Source organism: Leopardus geoffroyi, chromosome E1 (genome assembly GCF_018350155.1).
Source record: "Leopardus geoffroyi isolate Oge1 chromosome E1, O.geoffroyi_Oge1_pat1.0, whole genome shotgun sequence".
Lineage (NCBI taxonomy): Eukaryota > Metazoa > Chordata > Mammalia > Carnivora > Felidae > Leopardus > Leopardus geoffroyi.
The window spans coordinates 57,117,512-57,133,461 of NC_059330.1; the positions used below are offsets into that span (position 1 = coordinate 57,117,512).

The 15,950-nt window shown below is 63.4% G+C and overlaps 1 protein-coding gene across 6 annotated transcripts in view; it reads left to right on the forward strand.

The window, feature by feature from the left end:
• Positions 1 to 15,950, forward strand: part of SEPTIN9 (septin 9) — a 150,650-nt gene that overhangs the window by 90,649 nt on the left and 44,051 nt on the right. The window contains exon 1 of one of the 6 annotated variants that reach the window (XM_045490950.1): positions 3,401 to 3,470. The exons of the other annotated variants lie outside the window; for them this stretch is intronic. The gene's annotated coding sequence lies outside the window, so the exon portion shown is untranslated. Of the gene's footprint in view, positions 1 to 3,400; positions 3,471 to 15,950 lie in introns of those variants that run through there. 6 annotated transcript variants of the gene reach the window in all.

Genomic DNA, 15,950 nt, shown 5'->3' on the forward strand with positions numbered 1-15,950 from the left:
AAGAGACCCTCGTGCACCTTTGCTATAGCTGCTCTGAGGGCTTTTTCCTGGTTGTTGACTTTTGATTCTATTTATAGCATGTCCTTCCATCCTCCAAACAGAGGTTTTTAACCCGTAGGTTTGTCAAGTGCATTCTTCTTCTTCTTGTTATTATGTTTTCTCTGTTGGGGTCTATGCCCTGCTTAGAGGCGTGGTGCATTCCAGAATTCTAGAAAACAGTACGTCCAGGTTTTCTTTTCGCACTTTTATGGTTTTGTCTTTACGGACGTCATTCATCTGTTGGAATTTATCGGGGGGTAAACAGCGAGCCAGGGACATGCGGTTTTGCACGGATGTGTCCACGCGCGCTTGGTCCCCGGGCCGCATGGGGTGGGGGGTGCGCGCGCTATTTTTATCAGCTTTAGCGTCTGTGCCTCTCTGGCTCAGCAACAATAATTTGGATGTGTTTCTCTCTTCCTCTGCGTCCTGGAACATTTAAGAACGTTTTAAACAGCAGCACGGTCATCTCCGTGTTATAACTTAGAGAGGACTGACCGGTGAAACCATCTGAGCCCGATATTTTCGTGGGAGCCCTTGTACTTTAAAAACCTTAAGGAGCCTTTTTCCGTGGGCTCGTTTGAATTCTTGGTTTTTCTCTTATTTTATACCTTCCCCCCCCCCCCCCCCCCCCCCCCCACTAAACTATCATCCTTTGAGGTAGTTAAAACCTCTTAGACGGCTCAAAGGTAGTACTGGCATCATCACCCTGTGCACCTTGGCCCCTCCCCGGGCCGGACGCTGTTCACAGAAGGCAAGGGGCAGAGACCGCTGGATGTGGCCGCTGTCCCGGGGATCCTCCCTCTGAAATGGGAGCCGTGCAGCGTGGCAAGGTTTCCAGGAGGGACCAGTCCAGAGGACCACGGCAACCCCCCCCCCCCCCGCCGGGGGAAGAGAGCCCCCTACCCTGCTGGCAGAGCTCTCAGGGGTGGTGATGGGGGCCCCGGGTCTCGGAGGGGGCCGAGTGGTCCAGGCAGGTGAAGGGCCTGGGTTTCAGGAATCGTGAGTTTGGTGTTGCCCAGAGAGAGCCTTTCAAACTTTCTTGGGCTGCAGCTCCTGGGAAGAAATACGTTTTACACCACCGACCGGGACACGCGGATGTGTGGCTAGATGAACGTGTTGGGGGGGGGGGGTATAAAAATGCAGCGTTTCGCGGGAGTGATTCCTACCTTTACTGTGCCTGCCGCACTCTCGGGATTTTCTGTTCTTTTCTCTTTTTTTGCGTGGGGAGAGCTTTTCTTATTTCTTTTAAAGCAGCTTTCTTGAGATACGGTTTACGTGCCACGCAGGGCACTCATCCAAAGGGTACCTCTCTGTGGTTTTATCCGCAAAGTTGTACAGACATGGCCACGGCCCATTTTGGATTATTTCCATCACCTCAGACAGAATCCCTGTCCCCTTTAGCCATCTCCCCGACCCCCTTTTCTCCAGCCCTAAGCGGCAACGGGCCTTTCTGTCTAAATCTGCCTGTTCTGAACTTTGCCTAGAACTAGGACCATATGGTAGGTGGTTTTCTATGACCGGCTTCCTCCACTCTGTCTCATGTCTTCAAGGTTCACCCACACCGTAGCACAGATCAGTTTCATCTCTTTCCTTTTTTTTTTTTTTTTTATTTATTTTTTCATTTTTGAAGGAGAGACAGTGTGAGTGGTGGGGAGAGGGGGCAGAGAGAGGGGGAGACACAGAGTCCGAAGCAGGCTCCAGGCTCTGAGCCATCAGTACAGAGCCCGACGCAGGGCTCGAACTCACGGACCGTGAGATCGTGACCTGAGCCGAAGTCGGATACTCAACTGACTGAGCCACCCAGGCGCCCCTAACTTCGTCCCTTTCTATGGCTGAGTACGGTTACACCGTGTGACCAGGGCACATCTGTGTACCCACTCACCAGCTGATGGCCATTTGGGCTGTTTCTGCCTTTTGCCTGTTACGAACGCACTTGTATGTTCCTTGTCATTCGGGGGGCTTTCTTAGGTATGCCCCCAGGCTTTATTCCCTGCCCCAAAATACCTTCTCCTCCGTCTCCTTCTGTGCCTATCCCCTGCTCCCGCTGTGAGACCACCCGCTGCCTGGGTGTGTTCAGCTGTTGGCTGTGAAGGTTAAGGAAGGGCACGTGTTGCCCTGGTGACATCACACACGTCGAAGCCCCCAACTCAGGTGGGGCTTCCCACACGACACTCAGAGGCATTTTGGTTGGCTTCCTGGGCCAGACTGATTCCTGGAGAGGGTGGCCTGCCCAGGGGTCTACACGGGGCGGGGGGGGTGGTGGTGGGGGCGGTCTGCTGCAGGCCAGAGCTCGGTGGGGCCTGTGCTGGCCCCTCTCCTGCCCGAGGGCTGCCCACTCCCTCCCGCCCTGGCTTCCTTTGCCCGCTGGCCTTGGCCCTGCTTACTCAGCCGTCCGAGGCCCCACGGACGCAGCTGAGTCCTTCTTTCCTCAGTGCCCCAGCGGGGTCTCCAGATGCTCTGCCAGAAGCGCCTCCTCCCGGGGGCATCTTGAGCGCGCACGACAGGACACTGGCCTCCCAGGCCGCCCTGGCTCGGCCGGGCTCCAGTGGGAGCACAGTCCCACCATCACCCGAGACCCGTGGGGCCTGCTGCCCCAGCTGGACCGCGTGTCTGGGTGGGGCCTGTGCGGTCCGAGCCGACGCCCCCTCTGGAGGGGCCGTCACCCTGGAGACCACCGCTAGGAGGCAGGACAGCCCCTCCCTGCCTCTGAGCTTCCCAGCCCGGAAGCTGCTGTGCTCACTCACCGTCTCCAGAAACGTTTCCTCTGTCTGTCCCTGCCCCTTGCCCTACTTCTCAGCGGGCAGAAACGGGCGACCCCGGGGGGGGCCGCCAGGAGGGTGCTGTTTGAACAGAGGGGCTTGGGCTGCAGTGGTTTTCCTCTCTGTTCCTCCCCCAAGGTGGGTCACACCTGGCAGACGTGGCCTCCTGGTCCTGCAGAATCTGGGGGGTCGGCTCCCTCTTGTGCGTGGGGAGGATGTATCATGGACCGGGAACTGAGCCTAGAAGGGACGCGACACCCACAGTCCCCGGAGTCGCCGGCCACCCCAGAGCCTGCCTGAGTCAGGGTGTGATCCCCGCCCGCGCCCCCGGGGGCAGCGTCTGCTTCTCTACAGGGCCCAGTAGCCCAGCCCGAGGGGGAAGGCGGTGGGGGGGGGGGGGGGCTCTGTTTTCATCCTCAGGGTGATCCCCATCCTCCCTTCATTCTGGTCGAAGGGAAGGCCTCCCTTAGGTCCGTGGCTCCCTGCCTGCCGGCCTGCTGACTAATGCCTGTCTGCTGCCCGATAGGAAGGGCGCACGGTGAGGCAGCAGCCCCTGTCACACAGAGCTCAGGTTACCGAGGGTTTGAGGCACCTCCTGAAATAAGGCCCCAAAGCCACAGACCGTCCAGCGCAGCCTGGATTCCAGGCCCTCGGCCCCTGTACCCGCACCAGGTGAGTCCAGGCTGGCTGTGGCAGGGCCGGTGCGGTGGGTTTGTGGTGTGGGGCTTGGCGGGGAGAGGGGGAGAGGGCGGACCCTCCTCTGTCCCCTGGGCCCCCCCCCCTTCTTCCCGTGGCAGCCCCCGGGGGAGCCTCGGCCACTTCCTTTTGCTTCTACAGAGGAGTAACAGCTGCTCCGTCTGCTGCGCGCACAGAGGCCGACCTCACACCCAGCCTCCCGTGTTGCCCGTGGTTTAGCAGCACCGGACATTCTGTTCTGGGGCGATGGCCCAGCTCCGAGAGTTAGAAGCCGAGTTCCCCGAGATTTAATTTAGCAGCAAGTCTCCCTCTGCCCAAATCCCTGCTTATTGTGCGTGCGTGTTCTTGGCAGGGGATTGGTGCTCTGCTCTCCGTGGGCGGTGTGGGCCCCCAGCCACCCTGGCCCTGGCGCCTGCCCTCCCCACCCCTTCCACCCCACGTTAGACAGCAGCCCCCCCCACCCCCACCCCCCATGCCTGCAAGCCCGGGAGACGCTTGGCTCCGGCGGTGGCCGATTCTGTTTGGACCCAGCAGGTCTGGGAATGTTCAGCCTCGGTGTCCAGAGGAGTCTTTGGGGGCTGGTGGGGGGGGCGGCATTCAGAGTCTTCCGGTCACATGGTCGCACGCACTGTCCTGGAAGGATCCTCCCTGTCTCAACTCCCTCCCGCACATCCCTGCCCCTCCCTCCCCACCCCCAGGCACTCCATCTGGCACAAGCCCCTCCTTTCTGGATGGGACGGGACGGGACTCAGAACTGGAAAGGTCTTCTGGCCCTGGAGGTCCGGATCCCTGTCTCAGCAATTAGCCACATCCTTATCTCCGCTGGGCGGGGGATGGCCAATCCATTGACGGTCACCTAACCATCCCAGCGGGGTAAGGCTAGTTTCCGGCTATAGTGACTCTCCTTATCCCATTTCCTGGATTAGAACCTCAAGTCAGAGAGACCCTAGCCCCTGGCCTAACGGCCCCCCGCAGCTAAGTGTGGATTCGGCTCCTGGGGGAGCCCGGCTGCTGAGCTGGGGCTGCTGAACTGGCGGGGGAGGCGGGCAGCAGTGGTGGGGGCGGGGCGGGAAGCTGGGTCCCTGCCCGGAAGCTTTGGCTGGGGTGCAGAGGAACCCAGACCGGCACCCTCCGTTTGCTGCTTTCTTTTGCAAGGCGCCACGAGATGATGAAAGAAAACCCCGTTTAGAGAGCAGAGGCTCTGGGATTCCCCGCCCCCCCCTTTCCTCCAGACCCTCAGCTGCCCTGGGTTTTGAAATAAGATACTCGTCAGGGGCTTGAGTGGGAACAGATTGGAAGTCCCACTTTCTCTGTCTCTTGGATCACAGCTGCAGGGAGCCCCGTGTGGCTGCTCGCCACCACCCGGCCGGCCCGGCCCTGGCCCACTGCCCACGGCTCCCATCCTGTCTTTCTGCCCCCCTCCTTCCCCTCCTCACAAGACCAGCCCCAGTGCTGCCAGAATTGTCTGGGGGAAGTTTGGGCTGGGGGCGGGGGGGGGGGGGCTGAAATAAGACCCCTGCCGGCCTGGGGGGCGCCTGGGGGGGGCTCAGTGGGTTGAGCATCCCACTTCGGCTCAGGTCGTGATCTCACAGCTCGTGAGTTCGAGCCCCGCGTCGGGCTCTGTGCCGACGGCTCGGAGCCCGGAGCCTGCTTCGGATTCTGTGTCTCCCTCTCTCTCTGCCCCTCCCCTGCTCACACGCTGTCTCTCTCTCTCAAAAATAAAATAAAGATTTAAAAAAAAAATTAGGGAAAAAAAAAAAAAAAGAGAGAAGACCCCTGCCGGCCAGGGACCAGCAGGAGATGGAGGCCTGCAGGCCAGCCCCCTGCCTGCCAGGTCTGCTCCCAGGCCTTGGAGCGGCTGTCCCTGCGGGTCCCTGAGCACTCCGTCCCGTGCGGTGGTGGCTTCCAGAGGCTCACCCGGGTTATCGAGTGTTCTGGAGCTCAGAGCAGTTCTCCACCCTCCTGCTGGGCTGGGCTGGGCGAGGAGGGAGCTTTCTTGACCCCGATCCTGCCAGGGTGAAGGGCGGGAGTGGGCGGCGGGGACTGGCTGCTTCCACGATGATTCCAGAGGCCCTGCTGAGCCCCAGGGCGCTTCCTGAGCCGCGGGCCCTGAGCTCAGCTCTTGACGAGAGTGGCCTTCGGCAGCACGGGGTCCTGTCCCTGTTCCCTGGACACTGTCCCTCGGGACATCAGAGAGAATGTCGGGTGGAGAAGCCAGCAGGTTTCCACCCCTCTCAGCACCCCGCCTCGGGACTGGGCAGGGCGGCCAGGACTGGAGCACGGCCCCATGGCTCTCTGGGAGGCCAGCTGGTCAGCACGGCCCTGGGGATGGCGGTGGGGAGCGTCCGTCCTCGGGTCCCCTCATTTCTGGTCTCTGGGCCTTGGGAGTAGGCCCCAGAGTTCTGCCTGGGGATGCGAGGTGGGGTGAGCCGGGAGCCCTGGGAAACCGGCTGTCCTCACCCCCCAGAGCCCTTCCCTCAGAGCAGGCTCCTGGCCGCACGTGCCGATGGGGACGCTGATCCGTTTGAGGGGTCCCCGAAGCAGAAGACGTACCCGTTTGCTGCCGTACCTCCTGGCAGGGCCCGAGTTCCACCTTCCAGGCTCTGGACGGTTCCGAATCTGAAAGTGTGGCTTCCTGGGCCCAAACCCACCCTCGGGAAGCAGGGCCTCTGGGGAGAGCCGCCTCTGCAAAGGGGAGTTTAAGAACACCGCAGTAAACCGCCTCCCGGAACCTTCCGGTTCTCTCCCCTTTCCTCTGGGGTCTCGGTCGGGACGCCAGTGTCGGCCCCAGGTGACAGCTGTGGGCTCTGAGATCACACCTGCCTCTGGGCCAGGCTGTGGATAAGTGCGAGGAGCTCTAGTCCTTCTGAGCACGTTGTCCACCCGGGGCTCGGGAGCCCACCGCGGGGACCCTGAGAGGGGCAGACTTGATGCTGGCTGTGACCACGCGACGGTGGGCAGCGTCTCTGGCCCAGGAGACTAGAGATGCGCCCCCCACCCCGGGCCAGTTCCTAATCAGAGGGTGCGGGGGCCAGGCTGGCCTGGGTCACTGCCCAGTGCCCCAGCGCCCCGAGAGCGCGGCTCTGCGGTGAGTAATCCTTCCCAAGGCCCCTCCTCCGCCACATGTTCCTGCTGCAGGGGAACTTTTCCAGGGAGCCAGCTGACACAGTTGGCCTGGATCGTTTGTTTTTGAACAAGACTGAAAGGAGAGAGTGAGTAAGAAAGTGTGTGTGTGTGGGGGGGGGGGGGGTAACCGAGTAGGGGAAGGTCAGAGAGAGAGGAGGAAAGATCTGGAAAGTCCCGATGAGTGCTTTGGAAGCAGGTGCCAGCCAGGAGATACCCTGGAGGGTGGCGCCGGCCCTTGACGGAGCGGGGGGAGCGTTCTGCAAGGCGACAGCTGGCTGGAACCGGGACCTGGGCGCCCGCCCCTGGCTGGAGCTCTGCTGCTCTGAGAGCTGAGTTGTTTCCATTTTAGGGACCCAGTGGGGAGGCTGTCATTCTCCTCCCAGCCTTTATTGAGATGCCATCAATCACAGTGACCGCTCCGAGGGCTAGAGCCCCGAGTTTCACGTGCTCCGTGGGACGGATCCGCACGGCAACCTCAGCGAACACTTACTGTTACTGTTGTCAGAAGGTAGTGGGGCACAGAGAGGTTGAAAAACGCCCCAGGTCACACGGCTGGATGTGGCAGACCCTGGCTTTGAAGTCGAACACGGGGGCTGTTAGACCCCAGAGCCCCGGCGGGTTTGTAACTCGTGCGTGGCTTCTGTGCCACTCAGGCAGCTCAGAGAGGTCCCTTCCCTGTCAGGGCAGCCCCAGGGCGGTGTCGCCGTGGCTGAACTGGGGCCCGGAGGGGCAGGGGTTGCGGCCAGAGGCTCACTCCCCGGTGGTCGGCAGCCAGCCACCCCGGGGACAAGGCCACGTCTTCCCTCCTGGGCCCCTGGAGCCCACGGGTCCAGGTCGGGGCTCTGAGCCACAGGCAGGAGAGGGCCCCACAGTGGCAGACCCTGGGAGTCCGGACTGCGAAGCCTGGAGGCTTCCGGAGGCCACTGGCCCGGCTTCCTGTGCAGCTGGGTTCCCCCGCACACTGGGTCCCGGGTCCGACCTCCCACATCTGGGACCGTCTTCCCAGGCTGGGTCACGTGGTGCGTGCCGGGAGCAGCCTGCAGGGAGGGGGCCGCACGCCGGGAATGGACTGAGCGCTCGCTCTGGCCGAGGGCCCCCTCCGCGCAGGGGCGGGCCAGACTTCCGACTGGGGTCCCTCAGCCCTCACCCGACGCCGCGCAGGCCCTTTCGGTTGCCCACCTGTCCCTCTGTCCCCCACCTGCCCGCACCCACCCGGGGGACACGCCCACGTGCCCTCTGTGGTCCGTGTGGGGAGCAAAGCTGTCTGTGGCTCGGAGCCAGAAGTTGCAGGGTTAACCCAGCCCTGCTGGACACTGGCCATGGGATCCCGGAGACATCCAGGACCACCCGCCCCCCTGCCCCCGCCTCCCGGCCTGGCACGGTGGGTGTGTTTCACTTGCAGGGCTGGCCCCAGTCCCGCGGTCCTGGCTGCTGGAAGAGCTGTGTTTGAGGATCCGAGGTCGGGAGGGAAGACTTCCGCTCTAGACCGGTGGGGTCTGCCTCGGGTCGGGGGTCCCCACTCTCTGCCTGCCTGCCTGCCCCTGCCCCTGCCCCTGACCTGGGGCAGGAGACCCGTCGGAGCCAGTTACGGCCCAGGGGGGAAGTCAGTGCCAGAGCAGGGGGAGACCAGGGGTGCGGGGTGGACGGGGGGCCGGGACGGTACTCAGGCCCTGCCCTGCTTGCTGCTGGAGCTCTGCTCATTGGGCCCGAGCGTCCCGAGCAGCCTGGGTTTGTCGGACCAGTGCCCCGACCCCAGGCCCTGTTGGTTGGATCTGTTCATTGTCACTGCTGGCATCACGGATGTCAGATGTGCGGGCCACTGGGCTCAGAGCTCTGCCGGCCTCTCCTGTAACCTTCGTAGCAATCGAGGAGGCACAGAGAGGCTGAGTTACTGGTCTGTAGTCACACAGCAGGTACCAGGGAGTGCCAGGACTCCAGCTGGACCTCTCACCCCAGGGCCTTTGCGTGGCCAGAGTGGGACGTTGGCAAGGAAATGAGGTGTAAGGTGTGGCCTTACGCTTTGGAGCTTGGGCAGGGTGGCTCCGCAGGCCCAGCTAACTCAGTGACTGGTGCAGGCTGGGCGGTTGACAAGGCATGGCGGTCGTGTGCCAGGGAGGTTAGGGCGCTGACCCAAGTCACTCAGCAAGAGCCCAGAGGGCAAACAGCCGTGCTGGAGGGGAGAATGCCGGAAGCCTCTGAGCACAGGAGGGGGAGCCGTGGGGGTCACCGAGGGAGGGAGTGCTTTCCGGCTGGTGGGGTTCCGTCGCTCGGGTTCCTACTTCGTGCTGGCTGGCGGTCGCGGGCGTCATCCTGGAGCCCCCGAGAACCGATGGAACTCAGGTCCAGAGAGGGGAGGGGTGTGTGCCCGGGGCCACACAGCGGGTGGGGTAGGCTTGGGGGCCAGGCTTCGGGCACCCACTCCGTGTCGGGGTTTGCCTCCGGAGCTGTGGCCAGTCTTGGTAATGCCGGCCACCAGTGGAGCGAGCCACCTGCCAGGGAGCTGGGTCTTGCCCCGGATGTAAATGCCCGTTCCCCATTCTGCAGAAGGAAAGTGAGGCTGGGACGTCACGGCGCCTGCCCAGGGCTGACCCAGAGGTGTGAGAGTGCTGGCCCTCCTTCCCACCGGGTCTCACAGCTCGCTCGCCCCTCAGACTGTGGCTGCGCCTTGCCGGGCCCGTGGGAGCTGGTCCCGTGCTGGCCTTGAGCGGGCCGGTCACTGGGAGGTTCCCTGCTGAGAACTGTGATCCCCTCCCCACCCCCCCAACCGCATCCCGCATCGCACGGTTGTCAGATCCTTTCCCGACACTTTTCCGGGAACGGGCTCGGGGGTGGGTGCTTCTGGGGTTTGTTGGAGCGCACCTTGTCCTCTGCGTGGGGACAGACCTGGTGCTCGCTCCGTGGGTGTCCAACACGGGCAGTCTTTTTCTCACCTGGGAGAAGTGGGTGCTCAGTCCCGGGTGGCCTCTTTCTGTCGCCGAGGAAGGGGGACAGTGACGTTTTTGGAGGCAGGAGCCGACCCACGTAAGAGACTACCCTCCTGGTCCCACGTGCCCCCAGCTCCGCTCCCTGCCTCGATGGGCCCGCAGCCCCCGTGGGCACGTCACCTCCTTTTCCTCCCTGGATGGTGGCTGGTCGGTAGGGGGCAGTGGAGGCCTCGAGTCCCCGGAGAGGCCTGGACACAGCAGAGTTGTCACACATCTGTCCCTGGGAAGCCTGTCCTGTCACACCCGCAGCGGCTTCCCTCCCTGCTAACATTTGTCCTGGGGGTTGTCACGCCGGGCGGGGGCGGGGTGGGGGGGGTCCCCACCAGGCTGGGGATGAGGCAGAGCTGTGTTGATTTAAACTCCAGTTGAAGTCACGTGATCCCTGCAGCCCAGCGGGAAGTGACCTCACGGCAGGGCCTGTGGAGCCCCCACCACACGTCCCACCGGGGGGTTCCCGGACCCAGCCCTGCACGTGGAGGCGAGGGGACCCGGCCCCTCGGAGCCGTCCGGGGAAGACCCAGCCCAGGGCCCGGCTGACAGCTCTTTGGAACGTTCCGTGTGCCGGGCTGGTGGAGCCAGGGTGCCGACGGAGGGGGGCTGCTGAGAAGCCAAGAGGCATCTGCCTTCCTGATTGAAAACAACCCGTATTTCTCGCTATTTAAAAATTATGCCAACTCATGGCAAAGGCAATTTTTAAATTGGAACACTCTAGAGAAAACCGTCACTAACGATTGCATCAGAAGGAAATAATAAAACACGCTGGCATTTTCTTCCAGGCTGTTTCCCTCCCCGTACGCTTAATACAAATGACTTTTTAAAAATAGTCGAAACGGGGTCTGACGCCTCTTTCTGCCACATATGGGAGTGCCTCCCCCCCGAGGGGGTTTCCTCCCTCTGCCTGCGTCTGGCGTTTCTACAGGTTTGTGCCCGCTTTGCTCCAGGAGGGCACGGCCGGTCCAAAACCACCTTTGGGGCCGTTGGGACTCACGAACAGGCCGGGGAGGCTTTCAGCAGAGGCTTGGCCCCTGGCGGGGGGCAGCGGGCGAGGAGTGAACCCCCTTGGATGCCGTCTCCCGTCATCCCGCGGGGTTGTCTATGAGTGGCGCAAGCAAGAGTGTGGCCACAGAGCCGGGCCGAGTGACCTTCCTGGCGGCACGGCCTTGGCCAAGGTACTTTGTTCCCTTCTGTAAAATGGGCTCATAGAAAGACTCAGGAGAGCTCAGTGAGACACGGGTGAGTTCATCCAGCGGAGCAGAGGCCTCAGAGCGGATCACTTCACTGTCCCCGTCAGGGTCACGGGCACTTTGGGGGTGTTCTGTCCCCATCGCCCTCCTCTGTCATCAGGCTGTCATTCGTTCACCTTTTGAGGGGCCGGGCCCGGAGCCGAGGACTGGGGTTTCCGGGTGGGACACGAGGACACCAGGGACTGGCCCCGGCTGCCCCACCGCCCCGTCCTCAGCGGGTCCCTGCCAGGCTAGCAGGGGAGGGGGAGGGGCGGCTCCTACCCCCCCTCTCGCTGTGTGCCCTGGGGCGAGTTGCTTAGCCCCTCTGTGCCCTGTTTCCTGATCCGTTGAAGGAGGGGAGGCGAGCCGCAGGAAGGCGCCAGTCGATTGCGGTGGGGGACGCATGTGATGCTCTGGGAACAGAGCTTGCGGTTCATAAGCTCTTACTCGCGTTAGCGTTTCTCGTAGCTGCCGTCCCGAGAATTTTCCTGGATCTCGGGACACTGACAACCGCAGATGGAATGCTCTCTCCGGAAGCCATCGCGGAGGGACGGCCGCGGCGGCAGGAACGGTTACCGGCCGGGAGCCGCCGCCTGGAGCACGGTCGCTGTTCTCTAGGGGGAGGTGGCTGGCCCTGCAGTCCCCTGTCCCAGCAGCTTGAGTCCTCGGCCCTGAGAAGGGGCAGTGGGGCGGGTGGGGGGGCTGACGGCCCTTTGCGGGGGACCTCATTCTCCGAGGGTGTCACTGCTCGGATGTGGAGGGGCCTCGCCCCCTGTCACCTCGCGGGTCCCCGCTGTGTCCTCAGCTGCTCCGGCAGAAGGCTTTCGGGGCCGCGGAACGGAACCCCCCGCCTCGCGGTGGCCCAGGAATCGGCTGTAGCCCGAAATGAGAAGTCTGGAGACCAGGCCGCTCGGGGGTGGGGGGGGGGGGTGGATGCTGCGAGCGATGCCCCGTTCAGCCGCCCTCAGGTGTGGCTTTGCTCTGGGCCCGTTCCCGTGGTCACAAGGTGCTGCGCATCCGGAGGAAGGAGAGCCTGTCCTGTGAGCCTCACCTCCAGCCCCTCGGTGCCCCCTCAGGCACCCTTCCTCCCCCGAGCTTTTGCCTCCCAGCTCCGGGTCACGGCCGGGACCCGGCCTGGTGGCTCCTGCCCCGGAGCACGAGGTGTCACACGAGGTGTTAGGGGCGGCTGGGACAGGTGGGGCCGAACGAGGGAGCGCGGGAGAGGCCCCCGGACTCTGGCTGGCGTCTGAGCAGAGACGGGCCACCTCGGGGCCAGTCCTTGGTGACCAGGTGAGCGAGTGAGGCGGGACGGGCTCTGCCAGCCCAGCCCCCCCCACCCCCACCCCTTCCATGCCAGAAACCCAGCAGCTGCGGCCCAGGGCACTGGCGCTCTGGCCGGAGAGGGTGGGCTGGGCCGGGGCCTGACCTCCAAGCCGGATCCAGCCGTCCCAGGGACGGGCTGTAGCTGCCCACGCTGGGGAGAATCTGCAGGGGGGTGGGGGACAGGGGAGGCCTGGCTGCCCCTCTGCGTCCCCTTCTCTGCAGGCTTGGCCGGGGGTGCGCCCTGCCCTTTCCTGGTCCCCCACCCGCCTTTCGTGTTCCTGCTGGTTTCCTTTCCTGCCCCCTCCCTCCGGCGCCGTATGGTACTAATTAAGTCCTTCCGCCCGCCGAGAGCAGAGCTTGTGTGGGGCCTCCCCCGACCCCGGGGTGGGGGTGGGGGGGTCCCCTCGTCTTCTGGCTCGCGAGAAACCAGACGTTTTGCGCGTGCGTGTGGGTTTCGGGACAGTGCGGGACTGAGCCGCTGCCCGTCTGCGTGGGTCCGAGAGTCGCGCTTTTCGACTTGGGGGGGCCCCTTGGCTGGGGGTTCGCAGGCGTGCTCCCCACGCTTCCTGGGACAGGCAGGGTTCCTCGTCCCCCATCCAGGCAGCTCCTCTCCGGCCTGCTTTCTGTGGAGGGCTCCCTAGAACAGGGCCTCGCAATGAGGAGGCAAGACCGGCCCAGGCCCTCGGGCGGCTGTCCCCCCACCCCCTCCCCTCTGCCCACCTGGGCCACCTTCACCCCGTCCTCAGCTGGAGGGAGGGGGCAGAAAAGGCAAAGGAACAGGACGCGAGGGAGCCATGGGTGGGGCGGGGGTGGGGCGGCGGGCGGCCCCAGCAGCACCTGGTTCTGCGAAACCCCGAGTCCCAGGTATTCCTGGGCTCCCCACGCCCCACCCCTGGCCGGCCTTGAGGGTTGGCGTTGGCTCTCGTGCAGGAAGCTAAGGCGCGTCTGGAGGAGGGAGGGAGAGGAGTGGTTTTGAAGACGACAAGGAGATCTTTCACCGTCCTCGAGTGTGGACGGAGGGTGGTGGCCTGGGGCCTCCGTGGTTCCTAACTCGGGGGTGGTCGGTCACTGGGGACTAAGGCCGGTTTCCAGCTTCTCCGCTGCCCTCACCCGAAGGGAGAGAGGCAGGCGGGGAGGGCGGCACCTTCTGTGGGCTGGGGCCTCGAGCTGCAGAGGACGGACGGGGCCCCACCACGCGGACAGGGGTGTGGGGGTCCCTTCATGGTGACCAGGGCTGCCCTGGGACTTCGCGTGGCCTGAGGGCGCTTTACCTGGCATACACACCTCCTTTAATCCCATCATCCGTGCCGTGAAGTCAGTTCTGTTAGTATTCCCATTTCACAGCCGAGGTGCTCAAGGCAGAGGGATTAAGTAACCTGCCCAAAGTCACACAGCTAAGTGGGCGTCACGGAGGGGAGGTTTGCATTCCGGAAGCCCGACTCCCGAGCCCCTGACGTACCTCCTCGGACCTCTGACTTAGCTCTCTCCCCTTATGGCGGAGACCGTGAGGCCAAGAGAGGGGTGGTGAGAGTTGGCCAGGGTCATACAGCAGGCTGGTGGCCGAGCCGGAGGCCCGGCCCCCAGGCCCTGGTTCTGTGGCCTCCCCTTAAGTGACTGCCTGTTTGGAGGTGGAACGACCCATCCTTGGGGTGGGGCCGGGTACACAGGTCAGCGAAGCCCAGTCTCCCCACACATCATTCCAGAACGATGGGGCACCTGAGGAGACAGACACCCTTTGGGCTGACGACCACAGCTATTCGTCATTGGATCCTTTACGGTTTTGAGGGTGTCCTTGGGCCTCCCACCTCTGTCCCGCACTCGGGCACTGGGCGGCCTTCAGCTCAGGTACGTTGTGTGTGTGCGGGAGACTGCCAGAGAGGCACCGTGGGCATCTGAGCACGTTTGCTCCTGAGCCCTGCCTTTGTTTCTTTTCTTTTTTTTTTTTTTTACGTTTATTTATTTTGAGAGAGAGAGAGAGAGAGGGCGAGAGAGAATCTCAAGCAGGCTCCGCACCGTCCGTGCAGAGCCCGATGCGGGGCCCGAACTCATGACCCATGAGATCGAGACCTGAGCTGAGATCAAGAGCCGCACGCTTAACCGACCGAGCCACCCGGGTGCCCCGTGAGCCCCCTGCCTTTGTGTCCTTGGTGAGGCGTGACCCTCTCAGGGGACCGCAGTCCGCACACCGTCCCCTGGGGCAGGGCCGGAGCTCGGGGGCCGGGCTGCAGGCAAGCGCTGTGCCCCCCCCCCCCCCGGGGTGTGTGTGTTCTCACGCGTGGCCTTGACCGCGCACGCGTGTGCTTTTAGGCACGAGGGCTCAGGGGACTGGCGTGGTGGGAGGGAGTGCAGCTTCCCGCCCCTCCGGCCTCGAGGGGGAGGGCGCCGGCAGGAAGTTGGCGGGCAGCAAAGAGTTAATGCTGGATCCCGCCGCCCCTGTGGCTCCTCCAGCTTTTCCCAGGGAAAAGGACAGGAATGAGAGGCCTCTTCGGAGGAAGGGGTGGGTGGGGGGGATGCAGTGAGAACAGGCTCTCTGCACAGGCACCTCGAGCCACCCCGCATATTTAATCCCACCGACTTCTGCAGGCCAGCTGTTCAGAGCGAGCCCGGAAGGTTGGAGGGAGAGCTTCCAACAGCAGAAAGGGTGGAATGAATGTGGGATTCATTACTGGAATTTGGCCGGGCGAGGAGCCTCACTTTCTCCCCCGAGATGGGACGGGGGCGGGGAGGCCCTGGGCCGGAGCCACGGAGGGGTGGGGGCTGTCGGGGCCGGAGCCCCTTCCCATCCCCCACAGCGGAGCTCCTGGGGCCCCTGCTCGCCGTTCCCCGGGCTCACCCTTCCCCTGAGAACCGCAGGCGGGAGTCACGTGCCCGGCTTGCCCCCGCGCCTCCCCGGCCTCTGCCGGAGAGAACGGCCTGGCCTCTGCGGCCCCTGCCACCTCCAGCCTCCTGTTTCGCTGCCCTGGCCGCTCTCACGGAGGCCGGGCCGGGCGTGGGCAAGAGCGGCTTCCCGGCAGCCGCCCTCGGCCTGGGAGCAGCGGAAACGTGCCGACGCCCCTGGGGGGTGGGCCGAGTGTCCGGGCTTTGGGAGGACACCCGGGGAGAGGGCCAGGGTGCCACCACGTGGGACAGGGCACAAAGAAGCGTCCCCAAGCGTTTCCCAGGGCAGGGGGTCCCACTGGGTTCCGGAAGCGTTCTCTGCGGGTGCAGTTGGTGGACTCTCTCTTTAGGGAGGAGAAAGGGAGAGGCCAGTGTTGGATTCTGACCTCCACAACTGGGAGATGACAGGTTTATGTTGTTGTAAGTCCCGATGTTTGTGGTAGTTTGTTATAGCAGCAACAGGAAGCTAATACAGTCAGGAAGTGGTGATCTTCTGGAAAAATTCCAGAGGCATCCTCCACGTCCCGAGCCTCTGTGTGCCCACTTTGGGCTCTCCCAGCCTCTCCCAGCTCCAGACCCCACAGGAAGGCTCCCCTGGGGCAGGGCAGGAAAGACACCAGTTGAGAAACCTATTTATTCCCCTTTTCACAAGTGAAGGCGAGGGTGAGGGTCGGAGCACTGGCCTCATTTTTTTTTTTTTTTTAATTTTTTTTTTCAACGTTTATTTATTTTTGGAACAGAGAGAGACAGAGCATGAATGGGGGAGGGGCAGAGAGAGAGGGAGACACAGAATCGGAAACAGGCTCCAGGCTCTGAGCCATCAGCCCAGAGCCCGACGCGGGGCTCGAACTCATGGACTGCGAGATCGTGACCTGGCTGAAGTCGGACGCTTAACCGACTGCGCCACCCAGGCGCCCCAACAC